General features: G+C 39.3%; 1 protein-coding gene across 2 annotated transcripts in view; it reads left to right on the plus strand.

Annotated features, from left to right (window-relative positions):
- The first annotated feature begins 13,076 nt into the window (after positions 1-13,076).
- fbxo15 (F-box protein 15) overlaps positions 13,077-19,547 on the plus strand; it is a 45,434-nt gene continuing 38,963 nt past the window's right edge. The window contains exon 1 of one of the 2 annotated variants that reach the window (XM_027274204.1): positions 13,077-13,263. The gene's annotated coding sequence lies outside the window, so the exon portion shown is untranslated. The remainder of the gene's footprint in view (positions 13,264-19,547) is intronic. The other variant, XM_027274205.1, reaches the window with a different exon arrangement.

Consider the following 19,547-nt stretch of genomic DNA (forward strand, 5'->3'; position numbering starts at 1 on the left):
TCTCGATTGGGGTGGGGAAAAAAAGAACAGTGTAAGCTGTATTCATGTCTGTGAAGACTGAGGATTCTGTTTAACGTGATTATCATGTTTCAAAACAACAACAACACATCACCTACAGTATCTCATGAACCCAGATAGGAAGCCCCTTGTGCTCCCTCTGCACAAAAAGACTAGGATTTCAAACATCTGCGCCTTATTTCTGATGAAAACCCGTGTCAAAACAACCAAGCACACTTACCACATGAAGGCAACCACATTTGGTGATTGATAACAGTTGAATTCGGACATACAGCTCGAGTTTTTCTCTTTTTTCCCAATGGTTATGTTTCTCCAATGAAAAATCCGGGAAAGACCAAATTGTTGAAGGAAGTAATTTCATTGGTTCAGGTGGAGGATATTGATATAGTCACACTATATGTGGATTCTAATCGAACAAAGTGGACATGACAAAGCTGAAATTAGAAAACCAGGGAGATTGATGGCGGTGAAAAGAAATGAAAAAGATCTTTTAATAGGTCAGGCTTGTGGACGAGTTAGTGTTTGACACAAACACCAAAAGTCTTTTATTCATTTCAAACCATTTGCTCAATGTCTTATCAGGATTAAATATCTTTGCCCCGAGGTTATGCTTTCCTATGTTTTAATTCCAAAAGCAATTTTTCATATCGTCATCAGTGCTTAAGTTTTTGTTGGAATTATTAAAATGTCAAAAAATATCCGCAAGAGCTTGTTTCTTCATGAAAAATATTATGCTGCGGATCTGTTTTGCAAAAGAGTGATTGAAATGGACTCAAGTAATCTTGTCCTCAACCTAAGGTGAAATGCTGACTATGATGCATGACTTGACAGTTTCCTCATCTCTCAAATCTATTGTTTTAAATCGACTGCGCTTTCACACGATTCAATTATACAGTCAATATTGCAGGGCTGGCTTTCTACTGCAAAATATCTGACGATATGAGAACCTTGTGTGACCCATTTATTTTGATTTGGGAAAACAATTGTATCTCATCCCTAATGCCTGTCGTGGGCAGGGTTCATACATCACTCTGCCGGCTGTGTACGAATGTATGATAGGTGCTGTAAATGCAGCAGTATCAAAATAGAGAAATTAACATAGATTATGCCATGTGTTCATCAGTGAAAATCAAGCAGCTGCACACACTTTTTACACTTTTTTTTATATTTCACTATAGCAGGAGTCAAAAGTTGAACTTTCCTTTACAAAATAGAGCTTTCTAATCAGAATAAATTCCTCAGAAGATCTTTGAAGTTATTTTTAAGAGTCAAACGCAGTGTCACTCACTGTATATATTTAATTCAAAGTAGAATATTCGAAGGGCATGAGCTTTAACATTGACATTGCGTCGCCTACTATTTTCTTGCTCTGTTGTGTTTCCTTCCAATGAAAGGGAATTATAAAAAAAGACCTCCAACGCTTCGAGAGAGAGAGAGAGAGAGAGAAGAAGCGAGTGCAAGGGGGGAGAAAGTGAGCGAGTGTAGAGAGATAGTTTTTATTGCTTGTGGGAGGTGAATGATGGCGTAGCATAAAAACCCCACCAAACCGAGCAGATGGAGCCTATGTGACAGTAAAACCCCAAACGTCCGCTGAAGGTTTTTACCAGTGACTTATGAAAGCTATCTGTCAAAACAAAGGCAAGAGTTAGCAGGATGATATGATAATGAAGCAGCATCGCTCCGGTGACAAATTATGTTCAAAAGGTAAATTGTTTCTCATAAGAGCCCTCAGTGTGAGCAAGGACAGCGGTGAGTGTGAGATTATTGGTCCAGGAAGTGACATGAGACAAGTGGTTAGTGAAGTTCACAGCGAAATGGAAACCATAAATCGTTGCTTTTTGGGAGAGCAACTGTTCCAACAAAAAAGGAACCGTCTCAATAAAAAACAAATTAATAAATAACTGGGGGAAAAATATATAGTGTCATACTGTAAATCTCCCAAAAATCAATGATAAGATGACTTATACACACAATTCTACAATATGGTGGTGTACTAACTCTTATTGAGGTGTACTCTTGCACTTTACACTTCTACTCCCCTTCATTTCAGAGTTATAATATTTGCTCTACATTAATTTGACAGCCGTAGCTATTGGTTACTTTGCAGGCTGTGATGTTTACATACAAAACATCTGCCACAAAAAGAAGTTGTACTCAGGGCTCGTCATATTTCAGATGTCTATGATTTGTTAGTAGTTTCACAACCAGAGATTTCCCCTTTTAAACTCTAAACTGTTTGAAGCCCCAAAAGGCAACATCATCCATTATTTCACGCAAAAAGCAAAGATTAGATAAAAGTCAAAACTAATAATAATAATAATAATAATAATAATAATATATAATAATAATCAACCACATTTATCTAGTGACCCATCAGAGGGGGCTTGACCCTCATGTTTGCAACCACTGGACTCATCTATTTAACAGTATATAAAGTAGTTAAAATGAGCTCCACCTCAACCAACTACACTAAAATGCTAATTATGCATTGATTTATCAAGAAATCATTTATTTGTCATATTTCACGACAAAGTAAGTGGAAGCACCTTCATGCTACACATGGAACACAAACAAATATTTCAATGTAGTATATAATAAAAATGAAATCAAACCATATATACAGTTATTCATACCTTGTGCACCCAGAGAGTAATTATTTTGTAATCCAATAATGTAACAATTGTGGCCTTTTTTCTGCAGAATGAGGACTTTTAAAATGTAATAATTTAGCTAAATTCTGCTGTTAAGTTGGATTTTGAATGTAGGACTTTGACTTGTCTTATATTGTATGTATGTATTTAAGTAAGTGGAGGAGCATTGACAAGTTATAATGGTTAAACTAGTGGACAGTAGATGACTACACTGCACTGTGAAACTGTAACAGAAGTTGACAAAGTAGGTTACATTTCCACGTTTCAAGTAAAAACAAAGGCAGTTAAAGTTGAGAGACAAAGGCGGTTGTTGTGAACAGAGGGGACATTGTGTCTGCAGCCAAAGCCTATGAAGGTAAGAAAGGGCAAACCTGCAGGAGGTTTTATGACTGAGTTATTGTCAATGTTTACATGCCAGGTGTCAATGGTGTCACAGATTGCCATCCCAGTGTTCTCAGCAAGGCTTCGGCACGGTAAACAGACTTCAAAGGAGACGGCTTTGTGCTGACACAGGGACACATATGCACGCACACACACACACACACACACACACACACAAAAACAAATACTCGGGGAAGCATGTATGCAACAAACAAAACATCCACATGCATGATACATAAATGCATTTTGCCGCATACAGAATGGCCACTGTATCCAGTTGTGGGGGAAGTATTCAGGTCCTTTGCTTAAAGTAAAAGTAGTAATACCACACCGTTGAAATACTCGATTATAAGTAAAACTCCTGTATTGAAAAGTTGGAATAATTTGACACATTCCTCACTTTATCTATAAAAAATAAATCACATTGTCTGTAGGTAGAGGTACAGATATTTTATTCAGACTTCATGGGCAACAGTATATATCATATCACTAGATTATTATGCGTCATGCATTCATGCAAAATGACTTTACTGTTGTAGTGGGTTGATTTTAAACTATTTTGTATAGGCCTACAGCTAATGATTTAATTATGAATTAAGCTTCTGATTATTTTCTCTAATCGATCTGATTTTTTTTAAATTCTGAAAATGGTGTCAGATACTGTCACAATTATCCAAAGCAAAGAAGAAAATTATTAAAAGTAATTAAAAGAAAAAGCAGGACACTTGTTTAGTGTGAACATGAACTATTTTGTTTGTTTTTTTGCTTTAAAACAATTAAAAATAGTTGCCAATGTTAATGTTCTGCCTCTAATCTTTTTTAATTGGCTTCATTTCAGCCGCCACTGTTGCCTAGCTTGATTTATAACACCATGTTTCAAACATCTTCATATGTTTGCAAAAAATCTGATAAATGTAATAAAGTACAATGTTTCTGAGATGAAGGTATAAAGTGGAAATACTCAAGAACAAGTACCTACATTTGCACTGAAGTGCAGCACTTGAGCAAATAGTTACCTTCCACCTCTGTATGTATCTAACCTTTAGACCGACATCAGCATGAAGCTTCCAGTCAGCAAAATCACACAGAAAGCGTTCATATCTGAGGAAAAGCCACCTGAAATATCCTGCTGGGCTGAAGTATAGTATAGGCATGACAGAGTGGATGATCTGATGCGCGCTTCTCTGAGGCTATATGTACACTTACTGTGAGCTGCATGTGTGCGAGGCAAACACTGTGTGTGCTTTAGTCTACAGTGTTTGTTTGTGAGGTTTACCCAAATGGATTGTAGGGATTGCATACTGTGCTGCATGCGCTATTTAATTAGGATGAACTTTTCAGATAATCCATTATTAGCAAGAGTGGATCATAAAGGGGAAAACAAAGACACTTTCCTGCTGCCTCAGTATGTTTCTTTCTTTAAATTTAGATTCGTCTTATTGTTGTTTACACTGTGAAGCCGCTCGCCTAAATAGGTGAAAGAGCAAATAGGACAGCCTTACATGGCATTGCAACAGTATTTAAATTATTAATAAACTCAAATGACTTACTATTCTGTGTTGTCTTTGTATGCTATGGGCCAATTGATATTCTAATTGTATGCAATGTTTTATGAATTGTGAAGCCGATAGCTACTGGTGAAATATTTTCCACATCATAAAGAATCTGCTCATATATGCACAGCGGTTGTGAAGACAAAGAGAAGAGGAATTTGGTGGAGCAGTAAAGGTTTGATGTTTTAGGGGGGGGGAAAGGAGGTTTGCATATCCAAAGAAAAAAATAAAACATCTCTCATTTCTTATGCAGGCAGAGTGGATGTGCCTTGAGATACGCGTTTTGCTGAGCCACGGTAGAGTGTTTGATTTCAAAACCAATTTTTAGCTGATCATTATGTTTTATTAAAAGCATCTCAGTTCATTATATAAAAACCCGTTCCAAACTTTAGTGGGGGGGGAGAAAAAAAAACACAGAGAGTATAAGCCTTTGGTAGAAATCAGAGTTTACACATTTATGAACCAAACAAATAAATGCTACCACAAGAGCTGCTGTAGCTGTCAGACTAAATGTATTATTGCTGTGATATTACCCAGTCAGAGTTTTACTCTTTCTCCTCAGATATTACACACTGTACTCACTGTAGCTCTTCCTGGCAGTGCCAAATTAGATGGGTGAAGATGGGACACTGAATTTATATCCTTCCTTCGGACTTATGTTCTTTGTTTTAAAGGCACCACTTGAGAAAGAGTTTTAAAACACCGTTTGCTTACTAGGCAAACGGCCAATCAGAATTAAACCTCCCCCCACCAACATGGCTATGTCTGAGGGGGGTAATTGTCATGCACACATCTTTAATATTTAATCACGGTAATACAGCAGCAAATCGCATCAGAGGCAACGCATGCTAGATCATATTGTCTGATCCAATAGCATGCTCATGTGTTGCTATCAATTACAACTTTGGCACACAACTAATTTGTTTGAGGGCTGGATTGGTAATTTGATTTCCGGGCTCACTCACTTGATTTCCCTTACCCATTAATTTCATTTGCACTTGCCCATCAGCGGCACCAGCACATGTTGAGTCACCCACGTCCCAGAGCTCATCTTAGCCCAATCTTATTAATACCACCAGTTGTGGCAAGTGCCAGCCTGACACTCACACAGCATGCAGCCGCCGCTCTCATTCCAAGCCATCACAACCTGCATCTCTCCTTCAGTGGCTTGGAACCTCTTAACCTGTCCACTCTTCACCTCACCAGGCGGCTCGCGCTCGTGGCTCTGCTGAATATGAATGCAGAGCCTTTTTCATGCACTCGCCTGCCAAACACTGCCAGCTTAAAATCCTCTTATTTTTTTCATTTTTTTTTTCATTCTGGGCAAAGAATTCTAATTAAAAGCCATGCAGTTGGAAAGAAAGTCATTATTGCAATTATTATTAGAATGGATATGACATGTAGAGCTAGTAGTAAAGAATAAGCAATTATTTGACTTTAGGGTTAAGTAAAGAGGTGGCAATCTTTTTAGAAATAGAAAACGATCAAAGTGATGACAAGGAGATAGTGTCATTACTGTAATGAGTCTGTTTGAAACATGAAGATAAAGTATTGGGGAAAAAATATTTGTATTGTAATTTGTATTCTGAGAGCACTGTGTTTCCAATTAACCTCATCTGACACTGCCATCAGTGTAATCCGATCCTGCCGTTAGCTTACAGTAGAAATGAATTATTCAGAGTGAAAAAGGACATTATTTTGATAGCTTGTTAATAAAGGATCAAACGCACAACTAGAAAAGTCCTTAAAGAAATTAATAATAGGGTGTAGTAATATTCCCAGATGAAAAAAAAAAAAAAGTATAGCCACAGTTAAACTCATAGAAATCCCATTTGTATTGATGAGCCTACTGAAAAGTGTCATGTGCAAGAGACTCGTGTTATTGAAATTTTAACAAGGATAAATGGCAGAGACACAGTGGCTCCCTCCGGGGAATCTTCCTCCGGCTAAACACTGGTGTTACAAGGATGTCTTTTGTCATAATGCTTAAATGAACTGGTCCGTAATTTGAGCACTTCTCTGTATTTCATATTTCATAACATGTCTCTGAGTGTGTGTAATTTCTTTTTCCATATGGGTGCTTAGCAGTAAAGAGTGAATTATAAAGGAAACCCAAACAATTATGAGGCTTTAGTCGCGCATCACTGGCCCTGGTAATGTCACTTGTCTGTGAGGGGAAGTGTTCTGTCTTAGTTAGAAGCTCTGTCACCTCGGGCCTTTGGATTCCTGTCTGCTAACTGTTGCTATATGGCCTTTGAGGTTTCTAATTTTTGCTTCTTTTTTTTTTTCTTATGATATCACTCAGACACAGTCCCTTGGCACATGTGTGTGAGTCGACAGGTCCCATGAGGCAACATAATCTTTATAAGAACAAAGCAGTGTTGAAACACACATCCCACACGCACTAAACTGATATTACATCGTGTAAAACAGGAATAATGTAAAAATTTCATGAAGTATTGCTTTTCTTTGCCTCTGTGTTTAATGTTGCATACTGATGTAAGGGCAGAACAAGGTTTTTTTTTTGGATATGACTCTCCAGCCGCCAAGACCTGCCACCACTTCCAACCCCTCCTGGTAAATTATCAGGCCCTCTTTCATAAATAAGAATGAACAAAAACACATTTGCGGTGTATAATAAGATGCAGTAATTAATGTCATCGATTCACATCTGTAAGGATACTGACTGGGAAAAATGTGATTACTTTTATCACATTTCAAAACTTGGAGTTAGTTTCAGAGCCCTGTAACTCGGTTAGCGGGTGACTGTGGAGAGAGCGAGAGGGCTGCTCTTGCTCCGTGATTGATGAGTGCACACCGGGCAGGCTATTAAAAAAGCTGCAGCGTATTCCACAGACAATGGCAATAAACATATTCAGGGTGCTGAATTCAAAATGACTTATTTAGAAAAAGAAAATGCTTTTTTTTTTCCTTTTCTTTTTTTTTTTGCACCAACCATAACCATAAACCTTGGATTAATGGAGAATTCTGTGTGCACATTTAAATATGCTACTACAAAAACACATCCCATAACACACACACACACACATATAGTATGTGTGTAAATGCACATGTTTGCCTTTGTTCCCTTGCATATTATGGAGGTTATGGATCTCCGTTATAGTCAGCACGACAATTATCTTATCTTAGCTTAGCACAAAGGCTGAACAGCTAGCCTGGCTCTATCCAAAGGTAACTAAATTTGTCTACATGCACCTGCAATACTCACTAACAAATGATATCTTCTTTAACTAACCTAAAGTAAACGCTAAGTGTAAAATCAACTAGTCTCTTGGCTCCTGGGAGGAGTGACTTCCTGTGATCTTTGCTGGTTGCATGGCAACTTTACACCTTCACTTTTTTTTATAGATTTAATTCAAGAGATGTGTTAATTAGTGATCTTTAGACATGCTGGTAGGTGGATTTCATTAGCATTGGACAGGGCCAGCTTCCCCCCTGTTTCAAGCTTTAGGTTTAGCAATTCACCTTTTTAAATTAAATCAAGACTTAAAATTAGGGTAGGTCATTAGGTCCACCGATGATCCACGTCTTTGTCCATTTCTGGATTAGCCGAGAAGCAGAAAAGGCAGAACTGCCAACATAGCGGCGGCGAGAGCATTCTACATTCTGAGCTTTAAAAAGGTTTTTCAGAAATCTGTGGGTGACGCCATGGATACAACGTCCATTCTTCATACTGTCATTGCCTTTAACGCTGACCAATAAAGCCAAAATGTCAAACTATTGTTATAACAGGGAGGGGAATCAGTTCACAACTGACAACAAACAACAAAATGTGAGCTATGAACTCTCTGAAATACTTTGGAAGAAATGATTTGGCATTCACTGCAGACATGCACCTGTTTGGGATCCTGAGGTGGTTATAATTAAAATAGTATTCAGCGATGGAAGATGAATAGCAGCCGCTTATTCAAAAAGAAATATCTTTGGCGATAGAGCAGGTGATTAGCAATAATGTAGATGCTTTGCAAAATGAGGGAGCTGCTGGGCGGGGAGAGAAAGAGACTGAGATAAAAGCACATTGTTACAAATGGATAATTTATAAATCTGCTGTTCGTGGTGACATCTCCAGAGATGACAGAGTACATACATCTGCAAATTGCAGTAGATGAGAGTTTAATAGCAAAGTAATGAGTGTTGTGGCTCTAAATATTATGTGCAGCTCAAATACAGTCAGGACCCAATCGATAAACATCTTTTTTGATAAAGTTCTTTTGCATTTTCCGTCTTGTAACAAGTTTTTATTGTTTCACCAAACACATTTACTGTTCTCGGGCCCATACATAAGTGCAAGCACGCATGCATGTGTTGTATGTGCGTCGACAGTGGGTACAGGTGCTCCATTATTCAAAGTATCTCCTTGGGCTTTAAAAGCTGACAGAGAACGCCCCCCCTCCCCTCTCTCTCTCTTCAACACCCCTCCCGACCGCAAAAATATTACCAGCGCTTCCCTTGGGAGAAGCAAAGGGGAAACGTGATCTGGAAGAGAGGGGCGAATCCACCACAACAACAGCTGCTTCCAAATCACAACAACCTGGGGAAGGGTTGTGGGTTATATTTTATGGGTGGAGAGGGACCATGGATGTTCATTTATTTATCTCCACAGTCAGCATTGAGGGGTGTGTGTGTGTGTGTGTGTGTGTGTGACAAGATCTGTCATAGCTCACTTTTTACTTATACAGGAAAAAAGCCTGCGGTCACTAGTCACTCTGTAGAGAGCTGAGACCTGTAACGCCACAGCCAGTCATCTGGGCAAATGATGAATATGTAAAAATAATCAATTTTATGCGTCAAAATATTATAATGAATGTATGGAACGTGGAAAATCTTATTGAGCTGGTCTGATGCCATTTACTTTCCTCTTCATTTGCTTTCATACTTCTCCACGGGTGTAATTATGCTGAGAGCAATTTCATATTTCAAGCATGCAAATATCGATACAGTGCGGCTACAAACAGTCCAGATACGGAGAATATGTAGGCTGCGACACAGCAATCCTTTTGAAGTGTCATGCTAGCACATTGTAAATTAGCTTGCATGTGCATTTGGGCACACATGCGCACAGAGGGATCTAAATTAGCCTAATGGTTCTCAGTAGACCCAACACTCGAACACACATGCCTCTCGTGGGGTAAATGGCGGGCCACGTATCGCAGCTGAATACAAACACAGCCATTAGCAGTTGGAGCAGGCCAATCTACGGCAACGACCTTGGACATGTGTTGGTGTCTACTCTCTCCTTTACTGTTATTAATTTGATTATAGATTTTAAATGCAGAAATAATAACTCATTTAATATTAGCAGGAACTAAACCACCAGGGATGAACCACAACAGTCAGGCTAGAGGAGGTGATACAAAGGAAATGCCGTCAGTAATCAGCACCCGGACGAGGACACACCCGCCTCATAAAACATCGAGTTGAACAGATAAATTGTTTAAGCATGTACAGCAATGATATTCAGCTTAAGGCCGGTGGGACAAATCTGGCCTATGATAGGGTGCTGTGTAGCCCGTCGACTAACATATAATTTAAAATAAGAATAAATTGATTCAAAGTGAATCTTTTTGTATGATTATACCAGTTACGTAAAGGTTCAGTACAGTCCCCTGGTTGTGACTTGGAAAGTTGCATATTAGCCTATCAGCAATTGTCAGCCATTGTAGTCAATGTTTCAAACCCCACCGGTACCACTGTGGTCCAGTTTCGGCTCTGTGGGTAATATCAGGCTGTTCGATTTTTGACATATGTCGTGAGCAGCCCACGTCAATCTGCATAGAGTAGCTCGAGCTGACCGGAAGTCAGACTCAGAAATGGCATAGAGAATCCAGTGCAACAGTGCAAATGTCCAAATCTGAGCAGGTAAACAGAGTATAGTCACGTGGAGGACGGACCAAAACAGCGCTGCAGCCGCAATGTGACAGAGATGCGCCCGGTGTGTTTCGGGGTCACTTAGTTTCAGGTACATTTGCGTATATCTAACCAATGTGGGCTTCTGCAACTGAAATTTCCTCTTGACAAAATGAATGAAGACAGCAAATGTTGCAAGATTGACAATGAAAACAGGCAATTCAATGAAAAATAAATATGTGGGGGTGTCGTTTAGCTCTGTTGGTAGAGCAGCCGCCCCATGTACAAAGGCTCAGTCCTTGCCGCCGCGGTCGCCCATGGTTCGAATGAGACCTGTGGCTCTTTCCCGCATGTCATTCCCCATCTCTCTCTCCCCATATTCCTGTCACTCTTCAGCTGTTTCTATCAAAAATAAAGAGCTTAAAAAGGCCAAAAGAAAATGAATTTGTTTTAAATTTGCACTACATACTAATCTTAAACCAGTATTACAATTGCCACATGACAATTGCTGTCAAGGAATCAAAACATACTAGCTTTAAGTTCCCACTTAAACTACATGGATTACAACTTCCAGCTACAAAAAGTCTCATCTGCCACAACAATCATTTTCTTATTCATTTTATCTGATAAATGATTGTTTATTAACTGGCCGCTGGCTGCAAAAGTAACCTCTAAGAGAAGCTAGTTGACTTTCCCTGATGTGTAGTATGTTTTGTTGAAAACATAATGCTGCTGATTTAAATAGTTTCATTCCGTTCACTTCAGAGATCTATTTTCATTGACAGCAGTTTGACCATTTTCTTTATAAGATAAGTGAACACATCAGTATTCAAATGCACTTCAGTATGTACATGCATAAGTGAACAGGTCACCATTTATACTGCTGCTTCAGTTCAATATGTTTCCTGTTCACACTATTATTAGTTATTATAATTATGTTATTTTTAGTTCAAAACAAACAACAAAAAAAGGCCTATTCAAACAGTTTAAAAATGTAACCTGCATGGGGTTATCATGTCATGTCTGCAATTAGGTTCCTGTCAAAATGTATTTCACAGAGAAACACAAAAGACTTTAATGTGACAGGGTTAATCATATAGGAATGAAAATGCCCACAAATGGCCCCCAGTGAAGATTACTTCCTCCTCCCAGTGTGCTTAAGCGAGTGACATTTGTTCCATTTTTTACTTTACATTTTTTCATAAAACTATGATTGTGATCATCTGTAGCATTGCCAGCAGTAGCACTTACTGTCCCCCTCGTGTATAGGCATACACGCAAGTCACATCAGGTAACATCTGGGATAAGATAAATATGGTCAAGTACACAAGGAAGACATAACTGTGATGTCCACTTGATCTCAAATATAATAGGCCATCTATAGATAAGTCCCTATAGAGATGTCTCTCTAACATATTGCATGAAGTTGTTGTGATAACCAGTTCGCCACACTCAAGAGGTGATCGTCACTTTAAGCATCCCATCTGCCTTCAGTCCAAAAACTGAATTAAAATAATCAAAAGGAGGCAAGAAAAACATGAATTTCAATATCTTGAAATGATACACCTTTTAATTTCAACAATATTACTTAGTCGAAATAAACCATACGGCCGCTTTCTCTATATGGCACTCAAAGTTCATATGTTGGTCAAAGAAACCTAGGCTGGCTTTGCTGCTAAAGGCCAAATGCACAGGCAGCTCGTGCCTGTGATGCAGATTTCTGTTTTATCAGAGTCCTTTAATGAGCATTACTCTCCAATCATCACATTGTGACCCATTTGGAATGCTTCATAAATACCAATCATGAAGTTAAGATGCATGAGCGCACAGTGTACGCTGGGCCTAAACAAGCCAGTATGCTCGGGTCATATTTTGACTCAACATCTTATATCTAAGCTTTCTGGGCAATGCATTCATAAATTATCTTTCTAATGTTTACATTTGATGCAGCAAAAGTATCAGATGTAAAAATAGCTGGAAGGCTTTTGGGGGTTTTATTACACATATGAGACTAAAACTATTAATATCAGCGAGGTGTTGTAGTGCTTCTGCAGGACATGAAGACCTGTTATAAGCTATCACTGTGCTCTGAGAAGCCCTGAGGCTTCAAATCTTTGTTTTTTTTTTTTTTTTGGCTGGCCCAAAGCTTCATAAAATTTCATCTGCCCATCAATAGTTTAGCATTATATTTTGTTACAGTTGCACCAAGTACGTTCACCTTATTAATTATTAAAAGAATCTTTGGTTTTCTTTCTTTGTTGTTACTCACCATGTTATCCACGAGCTAAAAAGGGGGCAGCAACCAAACATTTCCTGCTTTTATTGCTGATGTCATGGGTCATACCAAGTGTAGGGGTTTGTCATTCGGTTTAATATGCTATGCTGATTAGTTGATTACCTAATTGTTTGTTTTGTAATAATTAGTTCATGGATGGGAATGTTTAAACCTTATTTGCACCGATGGTGTTGACATGTAACATCGTCATTCACCTTTTTGGAATATGTGACAGACTCCCCTGGGATAAATATGGCCTGAGCTGACTGTGCTGCCGATTGGAGGGTCTATATAAGGAGGGAGTTTAGTCCTCATCACACATGTGACGTGTTACTGTGATTCTTTGTCACCCATTCTTTGTGTGTTTTTTTTTTGTTCTCAAGCCTACACATTTGTTACATGTGTACTTTGGTTGCACTCTTTAAATAAATAATAGTCATCGAACACATCTCTGAGTCACCATCTGGCCTGGCTTCCTCACACACGGGAAAGCAGTCCCACTGATGTCAACTACACGGTGAGTTTCAAAAAGAAATGACTGCATTTACACAGCCCAACAAGATAGACTTCATGGACACACATTGAGCGAGGAGGACACATGGCTCCTGTGTGAGAAAGCTGTAGTCATTTATTTATTACTATTTCCTGTATTAAAGCATTTTTGCCTTCCCCTGTGGTCAATTTCAAAACTCTTACTTTAATTGTGAGGTCTCATACATCCTCTGGGTTGCCACAACATCCTGCTATTATTGATTTCTAAAATATGGACTATTTTTTTCCCCCTACTTTCCTGTTTTCAATCACAACTTTTTAAACCTCAGTTATAGGCACTGACTTTATTCTCCACCATTTGGAGACGTTGTTGTGTTGCTATTCCTGTTGTATTTGAAGACGTTTTCTGGATGAGAGATCTGAGAACCGTGGTGCACAACAACTTTTCTCCAGGGGGATTCTCTGCCATTCTTCTTCTCTGATGTGGACCTTCTCGTTCTTCTTATTACTTTTTTGTTGTCCTGTTTTTTTTTCTGTGTTTTTGTTCCACTACACCATCTGTCTGTCCTGTGCTTGTTAAATCACTTTGCCCATTCATGGTGCCCTCTGCCTCGTCTTCACCCATGGCACTTTCCATTTAGTCTCCAAAACCACAGAAATGATATGCAAGTCTGAGTCAATCCACCCCGAGTTCTTGGATGTTTGTCAAACAATACAAGAACAACAGCGTGATTTGTTCTGTGCACAAATCTCAACAGCCAATACCCTCTTGGCATTGTTAAGGGAAGGCAGAAAAGGCACAGACAGACATGGAGAAAATATCCTATCAATCTACAGGATATTAGCTGCAAGGCACCAGTTCATACTGCCAATGATGTAACCCTCTGTGCCAGTATGAGCAAGTGCCATAATAAATTACTTCACATCATCCAGTGCTTTTATCTGATGATAGCACTCTGTGTGGGTTGTGTGATTTCAGGCTTAAGATTTTGTTGTTGTGGCGGTGGTAGCGTGGCGATTAAGTGTGTGTGTGTGTGTGTGAGGGGGAGAGGGAATCAGACAACAAAACTGTAGACGACTGTAATTGTACAGGATTTCTAATTTATGCAAAAGATAATGCCTGAATCCGAAAACCTGGAGACCCCAGCCAGTACTCCTCCAAGTGCTGTCACATCTTATTGTTAAAATAACACACTTACTTGACACTCTTTTTAAACCCAATTGGCTGTTTCGCCTTTTGCTTGAGAAATGTGGTATTCATTAGCCAGAGGTCATTTTTAAGGGCCAATAATAACATGGTTATCCAAAAAAAAAAAAAAACTGCTGTTAGCTTTTATTTACTTCCCGAGTACAGATTTGGGAATAATATGTTCAGACCTATCCCGATAATGCTTTATTGTGCAAGTATTTACTCACATTTCCGCCATGATACAACTTGTGCACGCTGCCAAAAGAAAATTTCCAACACCAAATTATTTTCATTCATTATGATTCCCATCAATACCTCAAGGCTTGTTTTAGTGAAATAACAGCAGTTTTACCTCATCCAAGCCGAGTTGGCGATGGATAAGAGGAATGTGTGGGTGGTGGGCACCTTGGCACACCTGTGCACCCCCAGTCTTGGAGGGCCGGTGGGTGACATTGCCAAACCGGTTGGTTGGCAAAGATAACATCACGATCAGGGTTTATCTGAGGAACTGGTTTCCAAGGTGGAGAGAGATTCTTCTTATTCTTCTTCTTCTTTAGTTATGTAAGAAAACAGAACCTTTTGATGGATTTGGTTTATTGTAGAAATAATAGTCGATATCAAGCTACAGAGGGAGACAGAGTGGCGGGAGTGTTGGAGAGGTTACAGTATTAATCTGCTTGCTCACTAGAATTAGCTACTGTCTGCCTGCCAACATGCAGAAACAAGTATTTGCCAGTGATGTGAATACCAAACAGCACATTCGTCTTTGTCCCCCTCACATAAATCTGCAATGCAATCCGCCCAGAACATCCAACAATAAGACTTACCTATCCATTCACTGGATACTAATTTTCTGTTGTCAAGCCTCATTAACCTTAAATTTATTTCCCATTTTTCACATTACAGGCAGATTAATGTGAAATAAAGCTATGTAAACAGATGGTACACCAAATAACTTGATCATTTACTAGCAATTACTGATCTGTTTACATGTAATGTAACTTAAATGAGATAGTGACTGGTGAATACATGTGTTACAGGAGATGAAGTCCTTTCTGGGATGGAGTTCTGAATCCAAGTTATTTGGCATTATAGTGTCAGAATGATAGAACATGTGCAGTATATGTAGGTCAGTAATCACTATGGAACAGTAGATCATTTGCATTAAGCATGTGTTCATTTTGTAAACCGTATGGCCCACAGGCCATCACTCTGATGACCAGTTTACACTAGACGCAGTGTCAGGAACGCTCTCTGTGCATTAACCAGATGTTTCAAACATTCTCTATACCAGTAAACTCTTTATTCTCACTGTTTAAATTCAGTTTTTGGTCTTTAAACATAGCTGTGTATGTACATTGAGAGCAAAGTGAAACTGGAGTCAAATTCCTTGTATGTGTACACGTACCTGGCCAATAAAAGTGATTTTGATATCAGTGCACAGGGTGCAAATAAGTAAAATAGAGACAACTGTAATGTAATCTCCTGAAAACTAATTTAATAATCCTGCAATAATTACAGAAGAAGTAAACATGGAAAAATCATTATCTTTTTTTAATGATGTGCTTTGATGTGCTTTTACAATATTTCTGTGACAAATATGTTTCGTATTGCAGGTATTCCATTCTGGAGTAGGGATCTCTCCTTAGTTACTCTTCCTGAAGTTTCTTCCATTATTATTCCCATTAAAGGAGAGTTTGTCTTCATACAAATGATGGGTTGGAGGATGGAGGGTGTATTTATTATGTAAATCAACACTTATCACTATATCGCATTTAAACAACACAACAATTTTCCATTTGATATATGTAAGTCACACGTTGCTCACAATTATGTTAGTTAATTAAAGGACCCTGTCTTTTTTGGAGAGCTAACATTAAAGCAACAGTTGCCATGAAGCTAAGTAGCTTAGTAGGTTAGCAGCCAAGCAGCGTGTAGAGAGATGTTAATGTTTGCCGTTTTATAACGTGATGATGGAAATAATGAATAATACCAAAAGTTAAATAATTCTGGTGTGAAATTCGTGGGTCATCTTCGACCTACAGTACACATAAGGGTTAAATATTTCAAGCCACAGATGGAAAACACTCCTCAGGAGCAGGCAGGAATTTATTCAGAGCTCTGCAATCTGTGTTGCTATAAAGAAATGACAACTGCCACCCATGTTACTGATTGTTATTGATACAGAAGACTGCGTTCTTTCACTTAGTGATGTTAAGATATTCCACAAAGCTGATGTGCAGGATGTGTTTTGACATGCTATCGTGAGGTTAAAAACCTGATTTATTATTCTTCGCTAATTATAGTGAGATTTTCCTCTTAATATGTGAACAGGTGCATGAATAATAATAAAAAAAGAAGCTCTGAGTCAGGAATTGCATTGCACGAGAAAAGAGAGTTTTGTCACCCTCATCCTTACATAGCAGAAAAAACTAAGGTAAAAAACTCCTAACAAGAGAAACCAGACTGTAGCTTCATTTAGCAATGACTTTTACTTTATATTATTATTATTAGATTATTAATAACCTACAATACACATACTCCACTATTTACAACACCCACACATTTGCTGTACATAATGGATGAAAAGAAATCAAAGAGTACATGAAATCTTCAATTTGTTTTCTGCTTACTGCTGTTGCATCTCCAGCAACACCATGTTTACTGACCTGGCAACATGTCATGTTATGTCAAGTCCTCAGTCCAAAGAAGACTCGCTGAACAGAAAGGTCAGAAAAACATGCTTATAAAGGGATGTGGACAGCTTTTAGCCTGTAGCTTTGCTTTAATCAAAGCCAAATGCATACTTCTGATTTATTCAAGCAACAGTGAACACCGGCTCTGAGTAAGACCTGTAGGATTTGTGTCGTTGAGGGCATTGACTAAGAAGTCATAACATTTCCTCCAGAGATATGGTGTGTGTGTGTGTGTGTGTGTGTGTGTGTGTGTGTGTGTGTGTGTGTGTGTGTGTGTGTGTGTGTGTGTGTGTGCATGTATGTGTACAGGCTGTCCTTGTGGCGGTTCAGTGCCGTGGGCTGTTTTTTCCTGACTTTGTCAGAAACATGTGGCATGAAGCAACACACCTGCAAGTCATGGTGTTAAGTCATTGCTGCTGTGCACTTCACAGTCCTTAGGTCAGTCCATGGTTAACTAAATTTATTCCTTATCTTGCAGGGAACAGATTCATAACAAACAATAATTTCCGAGAAGCGTTCCAAAATTACCGCAATAATAATCAAACTAGACTCGTGTACAACTAATGGAATTTCTTTGCCTAATTACGCAAATGGAGGCATTTTTCTCTGACTGGATATAACCGCATCACCGCTTCTATGGCAACAAATACATCTAGTGAGACAGTAGGATTTGAAGGAGAACATTGTGGTGTGTGTGAGCAGCAGTGAGCGCCCGTTTGTGAAAGCTCTTCCATCATGATGAGAGACAGCCCACACAGCTCCAAATTGCTGATGAGCTTATTTTTAGTCGAGGGGCTGCCCCGGTGTCTGGTTTACATGTGGGACTGACAGAAAATGTAGAGCAGATTTCCCAGTTAATACTTGTATAGCAAGCCTTCCTGCTCCGTAATTAACCAATTAACAAGCAACATGCCCCACCAACACCATACCTGATTCAGTTTGCAATCAGGAATGCGCGTTTGCAAAGTTTTAATTGTGCCCGAGGCAATAACTTACTGTTTGTAATCACATTCTCTCTCTCCCTGTATTGCACCATAGTGCGTTGGGGAGGGAAAAACTTACTGGCGCAAGCTAATTCGGCAAACCTCCATGTTGGAGGTGAGCACAGTGCACATTACCAGCAGTGCTTAGGGTTTTGCTGAACAACAGAATGAGAGTTAATATGCTTCCCGAATTATTAACACATTGTGCATTTATAGCCTCCAAAGAGAGAGTGAGAGGCAGGCAGGGGAGCTTTCACTCAACATGTCCCCCTTACGGTAAGGTTGTGTTGAGACCACAGAATGCGGACACATGCAAAGAAGAAAGTCTCTGCGTCCATATTTCAAAATGAGATATTAGGTTAATAGTTGCTTTAGTGCATAGCACAAAAAAAAAGAAGAAAAAAAAAGGCAACATCACAGGTTTTGACTCGGGAAACCGCACACTCTGCTTGCACGGTGAGAGGCGAGCCCTGTGCCAGAGCCAATCATCGTTCAGGAGGCAGACATGGTGCATGGACTAGATGAATCACTAAGCTGTCATTTGTCTGTTTCACATTCTGACTGTGGGAAAGCAAATTATAGGTGACTTAATGTTCCTTTTTTTTCTCTGCTTTCTGGTGTACTGCCAGGCCGTACACTGAGCTAAAAGGTAGAAATACGGTCTGTCAGATGGAAACTGCCACTAATTGTTCAGCTCAAATCCCTCCATTTTCTTTTCGGAGACCACAACCACCCACCGCTTTTTTTAAAAATACATAGTTGACACTATTGGCTACAATGGACTTCAAGCAATTACAAGAGTCATGCATTCTAATATGACGGACAGAGAAGAGGCCGGGATTAGCTTTGCACTCTTGATGTTGCGCACACACACACACACACACACACACACACACACACACACACACAACCTAACTGTGAAACACAAACAATCTAGGGCAGCTATTCCAAATCCAATTGTTGTGAACATGAAGCCAGCTAGTTTTCAGGCAGTGGGGTGAGTTTGGCCCACACATACCAATTAGGCCCGTTTCCAAAGCAATACTGCACAATGCTGCCCAGAGGACTGCAGCAGAACAAGACTTTGATTTCCCTCAATGTGATAGTAATTTCATATTCCTCTGAAAAGCAACATGGCTACTGAGGCTTGAGTCTCGAGATGAGCAATGAAGAGCAATTCACAACAAGATGCTTGTTTGGTCATTTACATACAATTTCTCAAACAAATGCGCAAATATGTTGTGACTAGTTTGGTGTGGAGGTATTGGGAGACTTGTAAACACAACAGCTTTCTGATACACCCTCAGACCATCTTAGGAGGCCTCTTTTATTGGGCCCGTAGCGCCGCTGGGTCGCTTCGTTAACTGCTTGTATTTGATCAGTTATTGTCTCTCGCGTCCTCCCTCCCCACACGTCTGAGAGCGATCCTTGCATCTAGGAT

Source organism: Larimichthys crocea, chromosome XXIII, assembly GCF_000972845.2.
Source record: "Larimichthys crocea isolate SSNF chromosome XXIII, L_crocea_2.0, whole genome shotgun sequence".
In the NCBI taxonomy this organism is placed as follows: domain Eukaryota; kingdom Metazoa; phylum Chordata; class Actinopteri; family Sciaenidae; genus Larimichthys; species Larimichthys crocea.